A 10,000-nucleotide genomic window follows, 5' to 3' on the forward strand; every position below is an offset into this window, starting at 1 on the left:
TGCGTGTGCGTGTGTGTGTGTGGGTCTGTGGGTCTGTGTGTGTGGGTCTGTGTGTTTGGGTCTGTGTGTGTGGGTCTGTGTGTGTCTTTTGTGTCTGGTGTGTGTCTGTGTGGGTCTGTGTGTGTCTTGTGTGTCTGTGTGTGTCTGGTGTGTCTGTGTGTCTGTGTGTGTCTGGTGTGTCTCTGTGTGTCTAGTGTGTCTGGTGTGTCTGGTGTGTGTCTGGTATGTCTGGTGAGTGTCTATAGGCATGCAGAGAGGACTGTCATTGTCACTCCGAGAACAAGGACAGGACAACATTGATATGATGTCTCCATCTCTACCAGGACCTTATCGGTTTCAGGGCCACACTGAAGCAGGTGTCATCTCAGTCCCCGAGGCTCTCCACTCTACCGCTCTGACAGTTTAATCAATCAGTCAATCTGCTGTCATTTGGAAACATAATGACATGTGTCACCAATTGTCTCTGCTGTGGTATTTCCTCAATGGCTTTCTCTCCTGTACTTTCACAATAGGACGTGTCACGCAGTACCTCCTGGTATGTCTTCCAGTGGATTTCATGTGGGGGATTTGACAGTTTGAGACATGGACACGGACAGTCTCTCCCTGTACTAACTGACTGGGTTTAAATGCCAGGCACACTTCTGTTCTGCTCCTCTCCTGTTCTAGTCCTCTCCTGTTTTGGTCCTCTCTTATTGTAGTCCTCTCCTGTTCTGCTCCTCTCCTGTTCTATTCCTCTCCTGATCTGCTCCTCTCCTCTCCTGTTCCAGTCCTCTCCTGTTCTGTTCCTCCCATGTTCTAGTCCTCTATTTTTATAGTCCTCTCCTGTTCTGCTCCTCTCCTCTCCTGTTCCAGTCCTCTCCTGTTCTGTTCCTCTCCTGTTCTAGTCCTCTATTTTTATAGTCCTCTCCTGTTCTGCTCCTCTCCTGTTCTAATCCTCTCCTGTTCTGCTCCTCACCTCTCCTGTTCCTCACCTCTCCTGCTCCTCACCTCTCCTGTTCCTCTCCTGTTCTAGTCCTCTCCTGTTCCTCTCCTGTTCTAGTCCTCCCGTAGTCCTCTCCTGTTCTAGTCCTCTCCTGTTCTAGTCCTCTCCTGTTCTGCTCCTCTCCTCTCCTGTTCTAGTCCTCTCCTGTTCTGCTCCTCTCCTCTCCTGTTCTAGTCCTCTCCTGTTCTGCTCCTCTCCTCTCCTGTTCCAGTCCTCTCCTGTTCTGTTCCTCTCCTGTTCTAGTCCTCTCGTGTTCTGTTCCTCTCCTGTTCTAGGCCTCTCCTGTTCTGCTCCTTTCCTGTTCTAGTCCTCTCCTGTTCTGCTCCTCTCCTCTCCTGTTCTAGTCCTCTCCTGTTCTGCTCCTCTCCTCTCCTGTTCTAGTCCTCTCCTGTTCTGCTCCTCTCCTCTCCTGTTCCAGTCCTCTCCTGTTCTGTTCCTCTCCTGTTCTAGTCCTCTATTTTTATAGTCCTCTCCTGTTCTGCTCCTCTCCTCTCCTGTTCCTCTCCTGTTCTAGTCCTCTCCTAGTCCTCTCCTGTTCTAGTCCTCTCATGTTCTGCTCCTCTCCTCTCCTGTTCCTCTCCTGTTCTAGTCCTCTCCTAGTCCTCTCCTGTTCTAGTCCTCTCATGTTCTGCTCCTCTCCTCTCCTGGTCCTCTCCTGTTCTACTCCTCTCCTGTTCTGGTCCTCTCCTGTTCCTCTCCTGTGCTGGTCCTCTCTTGTTCCTCCCCTGTTCTGCTCCTCCCCTCTCCTGTTCTAGTCCTCTCCTGTTCTGCTCCTCTCCTCTCCTGTTCTAGTCCTCTCCTGTTCTGCTCCTCTCCTCTCCTGTTCTAGTCCTCTCCTGTTCTGCTCCTCTCCTCTCCTGTTCTAGTCCTCTCCTGTTCTGCTCCTCTCCTCTCCTGTTCTAGTCCTCTCCTGTTCTGCTCCTCTCCTCTCCTGTTCCAGTCCTCTCCTGTTCTGCTCCTCTCCTCTCCTGTTCCTCTCCTGTTCTAGTCCTCTCCTAGTCCTCTCCTGTTCTAGTCCTCTCATGTTCTGCTCCTCTCCTCTCCTGTTCCTCTCCTGTTCTAGTCCTCTCCTAGTCCTCTCCTGTTCTAGTCCTCTCATGTTCTGCTCCTCTCCTCTCCTGGTCCTCTCCTGTTCTACTCCTCTCCTGTTCTGGTCCTCTCCTGTTCCTCTCCTGTGCTGGTCCTCTCTTGTTCCTCCCCTGTTCTGCTCCTCTCCTCTCCTGTTCTAGTCCTCTCCTGTTCTAGTCCTCTCCTAGTCCTCTTCTGTTCTAGTCCTCTCATGTTCTGCTCCTCTCCTCTCCTGGTCCTCTCCTGTTCTACTCCTCTCCTGTTCTGGTCCTCTCCTGTTCCTCTTCTGTGCTGGTCCTCTCTTGTTCCTCTCCTGTTCTGCTCCTCTCCTCTCCTCTCCTGTTCTAGTCCTCTCCTGTTCTGCTCATCTCCTCTCCTGTTCCAGTCCTCTCCTGTTCTGTTCCTCTCCTGTTCTAGTCCTCTCCTGTTCTAGTCCTCTCCTGTTCTAGTCCTCTCATGTTCTGCTCCTCTCCTCTCCTGTTCCTCTCCTGTTCTACTCCTCTCCTGTTCTGGTCCTCTCCTGTACCTCTCCTGTGCTGGTCCTCTCTTGTGCCTCTCCTGTTCTGCTCCTCTCCTCTCCTGTTCTAGTCCTCTCCTCTCCTCTCCTCTCCTGTCCTGGTGCTCTCCTGTTCTGGCCTTCTCCTGTTCCTCTCCTATTCTGCTCCTCTCCTGTTCTACTCCTCTCCTGTTCTGGTCCTCTCCTGTTCCTCTCCTGTTCTTGTCCTCTCTTGTTCCTCTGCTGTTCTGGTCCTCTCTTGTTCTGCTCCTCTCCTCTCCTGTTCCTCTCCTGTTCTAGTCCTCTCCTGTTCTAGTCCTCTCCTGTTCCTCTCCTGTTCTGCTCCTCTCCTCTCCTGTTCTAGTCCTCTCCTGTTCTGCTCCTCTCCTGTTCTAGTCCTCTCCTGTTCTGCTCCTCTCCTCTCCTGTTCTTCTCCTGTTCTGCTCCTCTCCTGTTCTGGTCCTGTTCGTGTCCTCTCCTGTTCTGCTCCTCTCCTGTTCTGGTCCTCTCTTGTTCCTCTCCTGTTCTAGTCCTCTCTTGTTCTGGTCCTCTCCTCTCCCTTTCCTTTCCTGTTCTGCTCCTCTCCTCTCCTCTCCTGTTCCTCTCCTGTTCTGCTCCTCTCCTCTCCTGTTCCTCTCCTGTTCTGCTCCTCTCCTGTTCTGGTCCTGTTCTGGTCCTCTCCTGTTCTGGTCCTCTCCTGTTCTGCTCCTCTCCTGTTCTGGTCCTCTCTTGTTCCTCTCCTGTTCTAGTCCTCTCTTGTTCTGGTCCTCTCCTCTCCCTTTCCTGTTCTGCTCCTCTCCTCTCCTCTCCTGTTCCTCTCCTGTTCTGCTCCTCTCCTCTCCTGTTCCTCTCCTGTTCTAGTCCTCTCTTGTTCTGGTCCCCTCCTCTCCCTTTCCTTTCCTGTTCTGCTCCTCTCCTCTCCTCTCCTGCTCCTCTCCTGTTCTGCTCCTCTCCTCTCCTGTTCCTCTCCTGTTCTGCTCGTCTCCTGTTCTGGTCCTGTTCGTGTCCTCTCCTGTTCTGCTCCTCTCCTGTTCTGGTCCTCTCTTGTTCCTCTCCTGTTCTAGTCCTCTCTTGTTCTGGTCCTCTCCTCTCCCGTTCCTTTCCTGTTCTGCTCCTCTCCTCTCCTCTCCTGTTCCTCTCCTGTTCTGCTCCTCTCCTCTCCTGTTCCTCTCCTGTTCTGCTCCTCTCCTGTTCTGGTCCTGTTCTGGTCCTCTCCTGTTCTGGTCCTCTCCTGTTCTGCTCCTCTCCTGTTCTGGTCCTCTCTTGTTCCTCTCCTGTTCTAGTCCTCTCTTGTTCTGGTCCTCTCCTCTCCCTTTCCTGTTCTGCTCCTCTCCTCTCCTCTCCTGTTCCTCTCCTGTTCTGCTCCTCTCCTCTCCTGTTCCTCTCCTGTTCTAGTCCTCTCTTGTTCTGGTCCTCTCCTCTCCCTTTCCTTTCCTGTTCTGCTCCTCTCCTCTCCTCTCCTGTTCCTCTCCTGTTCTGCTCCTCTCCTCTCCTGTTCCTCTCCTGTTCTGCTCCTCTCCTGTTCTGGTCCTGTTCGTGTCCTCTCCTGTTCTGCTCCTCTCCTGTTCTGGTCCTCTCTTGTTCCTCTCCTGTTCTAGTCCTCTCTTGTTCTGGTCCTCTCCTCTCCCTTTCCTGTTCTGCTCCTCTCCTCTCCTGTTCCTTTCCTGTTCTGCTCCTCTCCTCTCCTGTTCTTCTCCTGTTCTGCTCCTCCCCTGTTCTAGTCCCGCCACACTAGTTTGTACGTTACGTTCTCACAGGGAAAAGGGTATAAAAACAAAGAAAAAACAGGAAAAAGAAGTGAAGGGAAAGTGTAAATTGTTGACCTGCCAGACATGCCTGTTTGGTAGGCTGGGTCTGTAGACATTGTATTGGAACAAAAGATACATGTTGTATCGTCAGGCTTCCTCTGATGAAGGTAACACACTTCTGAGAATCGACAGTGAAAGGGGGATGAAAATAAAATCGCTGCCAAACTCTAAATGCTGTAAGGCTGCTGTATAACTTGAAAGGCTTTGTTTGTGCTTGGGTTAGTCCTTTTAGTCCTGCTTCTCTCTGGGAATTCTGATTAGGACTGCTTCTTTTCCACTGCTACGACACACACACACAGATACACACACACTAGGGCACACAGACACATACACACACACACTAGGGAACACACATACAGACACACACAGACACACACATAGGGCACTCTCTCTCTCTCTCTCTCTCCCTCTGTCTCTCTCCCTCTCCCTCTCTCTCTATCTCTCTCTCCTCTCTCTCTCCCTCTCCCGCTCTCTCTCTCTCCTTCTCTCTCTCTCTCCCTCTCTCTGTCTCTCCCTCTCCCTCTCTCTCTCTCTCTCTCTCTCCTCTCTCTCTCTCCCTCTCTCTCTCTCTCATTCTCTCTCTCTCTCTCTGTCTCTCTCCCGCTCTCTCTCTCTATCACCCCCCTTTCTCTCTCTCTCTGTCTCTATCATCCCCCTTCTCTCACCCTCTCTCTATCTCCCTCTCTATCTCTCTCCTTCTCTCTCTCTCTCTCCTTCTCTCTCTCCCTCTCTCTCTCTCTCTCTCTCCCTCTCTCTCTCCCTCTCCCTCTCTCTCTCCCTCTCTCTCTCTCTCCTTCTCTCTCCCTCTCTCTCTCTACGTCTCTCTTCCTCTCTCTGTCTCTCTCTCTCTCTCTGTCTCTATCATCCCCCTTCTCTCACCCTCTCTCTATCTCCCTCTCTCCATCATCACACATCCTTTATTCTTGATTGAACCCACATGTAACAAAAGCATAAGCTGCCCTCTATGGTGCCAACGCTGTGTGTGCCACAGCCAGTGAGGCGAATTTAAAAGCTAAATGGATTGACTTAAAGATGGAGAGCAGCCATGTAACCAAGCCAGGCCAACTCCCAGACAGACAGCCTGAGTGATCAGCAGCCTGACCGATCAGCAGCCTGACCCATGGTATAAATGTTGTCAGTGTTAGGTACAAGTGTTATCACCATGCCTGCTAAGTGCTAACTTAGTTTCAGAGAGATCCATCCTTCAGTGTGCTTCGGTCCTGCTCCTGGAGAGCTACGTGGTGTCCAGGGTTTTGTGCCAGCCCAGCACTATCCCTGTTTTAATCAAACAACAATCTTGGGCCCATCTCTCCAGTAGCAGTTCAGGGGTCGATGTGTAAGAAACAAACAGTGATGGTCTGTAAATGTCTATGGAGACACACCATGACGTGAGGTTGTGGTAAAGCTGGCCTAGCGGAGACATAATGGCTTCATGGTTATATGACTTATATGATTATGCTTCACCGAATGAGGTGAGACCGTACAGAGCATGACGAAGCTTTGTAAAGTTTATTGTTGGCCTATTTCTGCATGCGCCCATTATTCAAAATCCACTGTGACACCGTTCATTCAAATCACCTGACACAGTTCACAGTCACACACACAGATGAGGAGTACTGAACAAGACATCCGAGTAACTGTTACAGTATGCTCCCTCAGGATGTCAGCGAAGGGGGAAAGGGAACAGCCCAACAACAGGGATGTCAAAACACTACACACACCAACATTATATTATACACTACAACTGTTTCTACTGTACAAGTATCCCTGTTTCCACACGTTCAAACGATGACAGAGGATCTTCTATCTCCCGTTGAGTCTTTTCCCTTGCGGTGTTGAACAAACGGTGCACTGTACAGTATGTGTGAAATATTGTTTGTGTTTTCCAGTGCCAGAGGCTCTGTTCAATGACAGTTTGATGTAGGCTAGATCATTCAGAGGCCTGGTGGTGGAACAGACTCTCTCTCTCTCTCTCTTGCTCTCTCTCTCATCTCTCTCTCTCCTGCTCTCTCTTTCCATCACTCTCTCTCACCACTCTCTCTACTGCTCTCTCTCCATCACTCTCTCTCTCCTGCTCTGTCTCCATCACTCTCTCTCACCACTCTCTCCTGCTCTGTCTCCATCACTCTCTCTCCATCACTCTCTCTCACCACTCTCTCTCCTGCTCTGTCTCCATCACTCTCTCTCTCCTGCTCTCTCTCCATCACTCTCTCTCACCACTCTCACTCTCTCTCCTGCTCTGTCTCCATCACTCTCTCTCTCCTGCTCTCTCTCCATCACTCTCTCTCACCACTCTCTCTCCTGCTCTCTCTCCATCACTCTCTCTCTCCTGCTCTGTCTCCATCACTCTCTCTCTCCTGCTCTCTCTCCATCACTCTCTCTCACCACTCTCTCTCCTGCTCTCTCTCCATCACTCTCTCTCCTGCTCTCTCTCTCCATCACTCTCTCTCTCCTGCTCTGTCTCCATCACTCTCTCTCTCCTGCTCTGTCTCCATCACTCTCTCTCTCCTGCTCTGTCTCCATCACTCTCTCCTGCTCTCTCCATCTCTATCTTGCTCTCTTTCTGCTTTATCTGTCTATCTCAAACACATGCAGACACTCCTTATCCTTCCTTTACAGCTCTCCCCTTATTGAGTTATAATGCATAGTTTTCTACATTGATAATGGGATATTGTGGCGTCAGTCAGACGATAAGAGTGAAAACCATTGATTAGAATATGTGATTTGTTTGTTTGAATATTCAACTGACAGCTAGCAATATATTTGTTTTGTTTGAATATCTGACAGTGAGATAATATGATAACTGATCCAGCAAGTGATTTGTTTGTTCAAAAGCTTAATTTATTTTAGAGTAATGTGCCATCGTTTACAGTTTATTTTTCTCTGCCAATCCTGGCAGAAATTGGATTGTGTTTTCCTCTCATATGCCAAGAAATATGCCAAGTCGATTTTTCATCAAAAAATCTTTGTTGTTCCCCGGCCGTGCAGTCAAGTCCTTAATGTGCTTGAGGTCGATGGCTGTCAACCATTGTTGAAATATATTACGTCTGTATGGAGTAAATACAGAATGTGAATAGAAGACTCAACAGATAGGGTCAACATTGGCCTTGGTGCTGTTTTGACATACAACTCCAACATGTAAGGCATCATTTAAACAGATTCAAATAAACATTGCAGCGGGCAGCCACGACCATTACTGTCAGTTAGATATTTACATGTCGGAGCCGCGACGACTAAGCCTACTGTTATGCTGTTGGTCAAATAAAGCTGCTCTCGCTTCCTTGTTTAAATGGTGTATGACATCAAAATCCCCAGAGACCTGAAGACTATTGTCTTCCTGGATCTAGAAATGCATTGGCCTATATGGGTCAATGGTATTGACGGTGCTTCGTGTAGTGTGTTGGGTTGTTTGGGATGCTGGTTTGAATTCCGGGTCTGCCTCAGCAGGGATGAACCAAGCTAAATTACACTTGGTGCTAGGTCAGAAAGGCTTGTTTTCAAAACCCTCATTAGATGACTTTACATCAACAACCCCAGGATCTCCTTAAAAAACAAACCTTTCTGTCCTTTCACATGGGGTGAAACTGCAACTGCAATGAAGGCTGGATGAATATCAACTGCTGGGATCAATAATCACCCAAATATTGAGACCTATACGGTACAAAATGTATGTAGTTCTGTCCTTGAACTGTTCTGGTCTATTGCTGTTCTGTATTATGTCATGGTTCATGTTCTGTGTGGACCCCAGGAAGAGTAGCTGCTGCTTTTGGAACAGCTAATGGGGATCTAATAAAATACCACAATACCACATCTTTAAGTCAATGGATCGAGTTGGGCTCCTCCTGGTTGGTTGGTTTAATAGATGGAATTGTGACCTGTGTGCCATCAGGGTGAGGAGTCAGAGGTTAGGGGTAGGGATAAGGTATCTCTCTAGAGCTGTCCTGTTAGGATCAATCCCATTTCACTTCAATCATTTCAGAAATAAATCTGATTCAAGAATGTTAAAACACATTTTTTTAATGCAGATTTGTCCTTGAATTGACATGTCGTATCGTTTCCAGAATTGACTGAAATGAAATGGCATTGACCCCAACCCTCGCTTCAAACGGCTTTCTGTAAGCCTAGGGCACCTCTCAGCATTTAAGTAAGAGCCATTGACATTTCCACGCTTCAAGCTGCTTTCTGTTGTTGCCATGACGATGCAGCGATCCATGACACGTTAGGTCCGTTGTCGTTTTGATGTGGTTGAGGACTCAAGGACCCCCTTGAGCATCCGTTGCTGTGATTTGACTAGCCAGTAGCCACACCGCAGTTTGATGTCTCTGAGAGATAGAGGAGTTTATAGATCAGGATAGGTAGAGCAGCCCTGGCTGTGGCTCAATAGTCTAAAGTAGCTTCCTCTCACCTTGCCTCTTCTGGATCACAAATTTGTTTTCCTTCTCTTTTTCTCTCTCTCCCATCTTGTGCTCTCTCTCTCATTGTCTCTCTGACTTTCTGACTCACCCAAACTAAATCTTAATCATTAAAGACCTAATTTAATTTAATTGATTTCACTGTAGTAATCTGGAATGACAAATTACATTTTCAAGATATTTGCACTGCCAGTTTATCTGAAAATGAGTTAGTGAGAGAGTGAGTGAATGAATGGATGAATGAAGACTTAACGGAGATGCTAAATTAGCATTAGCGTGTCTATGGGATGCTGAGTGGAGATTAGCATTAAGCTACTAAATGCTGTCTGTCCGTTTGGACTAATGAAAGATGTTTTTACTGCCACACACCCTCTCTTTCATTCATTCATTACTTCACTTTTTTTCCCAGAAACTCTCCTCTTCACGTCACTTATTCATTTAGCTGTCTGTCTAAATCAGAGAGACTTGTGCATGTCACAGAGACATTGGATGGGGAGGATGAAATATCCATTGCTTTCTCTGCTGCCTGTAAGACTCTGTTCCTGGTATTTCCATTAGTGAGAGGTTAAACAACATCGTCCATCTCTTTTTCATTTTTATTGAACATTTATTTAACTAGGCAAGTCTTCCCCATGTGTGATAATTGGTGTTGGAACGATCTACAGTAGCTGTGTTCCTTCTCTTAGAGGTAATGTGAAACCTAATACAGTCATTAACATTAACATACCCAGTGTCATAGTCATTATACAGCTAGACTCATATCACACACACACACACACACACACACACACACACACACACACACACACACACACACACACACACAGAAAGTTACTTCATTCACAAATTCATTGTAAACCATGACCCCCCCCCCCTCCCCCCCAGCTCCTCCCTCTAGCCGACAGCACAGACTCTGACAATACCTTGACTCAACAAATGACATTACATTGTGAAGCATTACCCACTTCCCCTCTAGCCGACAGCTCACACTCGGACAATACCTTGACTCAGCAAATTACATTACATTGTGAAGCATTACCCACTTCCCCTCTAGCCGACAGCTCACACTCTGACAATACCTTGACTCAGCAAATGACATTACATTGTGAACCATGACCCCCTCCCCCTCTAGCCGACAGCACAGACTCTGACAATACCTTGACTCAGCAAATTACATTACTTTGTGAAGCATGACCCCCTCCCCCTCTAGCCGACAGCTCACACTCTGACAAAA

General features: G+C 48.2%; 1 protein-coding gene across 4 annotated transcripts in view; it reads left to right on the plus strand.

Annotated features, from left to right (window-relative positions):
- Nucleotides 1–10,000, plus strand: part of LOC110521072 (1-phosphatidylinositol 4,5-bisphosphate phosphodiesterase beta-1) — a 241,742-nt gene that overhangs the window by 19,638 nt on the left and 212,104 nt on the right. The window lies entirely within an intron of this gene.

Source organism: Oncorhynchus mykiss, chromosome 4 (genome assembly GCF_057628025.1).
Source record: "Oncorhynchus mykiss isolate SJ-2025 chromosome 4, ASM5762802v1, whole genome shotgun sequence".
NCBI classification, from domain to species: Eukaryota; Metazoa; Chordata; class Actinopteri; order Salmoniformes; family Salmonidae; genus Oncorhynchus; species Oncorhynchus mykiss.